The following is a 1,237-nucleotide window of genomic DNA, read 5'->3' on the forward strand; positions in this document are numbered from 1 at the left end:
AGAGATTAATTGCCTTAGAAATAAAGGCAAGCATTTGTAACTTAACCAAGTTAAGCACCTTTTTTTGGAAATGATGGAGGCCTCATCCACCTCAAATCTCAATTGCCTCTACATATAATTTAAACCTAATAAATAAAAGTCATGATTTTCTCTTTTTTAAATAATTCTTTATTATTGAAAGTATTACATATATCCCTCCTTTTTCCCCCATTGAACCCCTCCAGTCCACCCCAGGCCTTCACCACCCTATTCTCTGTGTTCATAGGTTATGCATATGTGCATACAAGGTTTTTGGTTGATTACCTCTCACCCACCCACCCTCCGCCATCTTCCCTCCAAGAGTCCTCATTCATTCTGTTCCATGCTTCCATGTCTCTGGATCCAGTCCATTCATCAGTTTATTTCGTTACTTAGATTCCACCTATGACTGAGCATGTGATACTTGTCTTTCTCTGACTGGCTTATTTCACTTAGCATGATACGCTCCAGGTCCCTCCAGTCATGGTTTTCTTTACTTATCTCCACATAGAAGTCATATGTAATATGTATATGAAACAGTAGTAATACAAATGAGTAACATATTTCCCAGCTCCTCCTTCTTTGTCCACACACAAAAAGTTATTTGTCACAGATTTTTAAATTCTGATTTACCTTTGCTCAGGGCTACTGCTATTCGTTATAAAATGGTACTTGTTAAAGTATAATTTCACTGAATACTGGGATTGCTACAAATGCATTGATAAAAATTGTAATGAGATTAAAGCATAGTTTACAGATCTTTCTTACTAAGAATGAACCTTACTTCCCATCTCATATTTTGCATTTTATTTTATTTTTTTTGTTGTTTTTTTTAATTAAATCTTTATTGTTCAGATTATTACATTTGTTCCTCTTTTTCCCCCCCATAACTCCTCTCCTCCCAGTTCCCGCCCTACCCTCCGCCCTCACTCCCCACCCCCTGTCCTCATCCATAGGTGCACGATTTTTGTCCAGTCTCTTTCCGCATCTCCCACACCCCTTTCCCCCCAAGAATAGTCAGTCCATTCCCTTTCTATGCCCCTGATTCTATTATATTCACCAGTTTATTCTGTTCATCAGATTATTTATTCACTTGATTTTTAGATTCACTTGTTCATAGATATGTATTTGCTGTTCATAATTTTTATCTTTACCTTTTTCTTCTTCTTCCTTTTCTTAAAGAATACCTTTCAGCATTTCATATAATATGGTTTGGTGG

This window comes from Myotis davidii, unplaced genomic scaffold (assembly GCF_000327345.1).
Source record: "Myotis davidii unplaced genomic scaffold, ASM32734v1 scaffold1721, whole genome shotgun sequence".
NCBI classification, from domain to species: Eukaryota; Metazoa; Chordata; class Mammalia; order Chiroptera; family Vespertilionidae; genus Myotis; species Myotis davidii.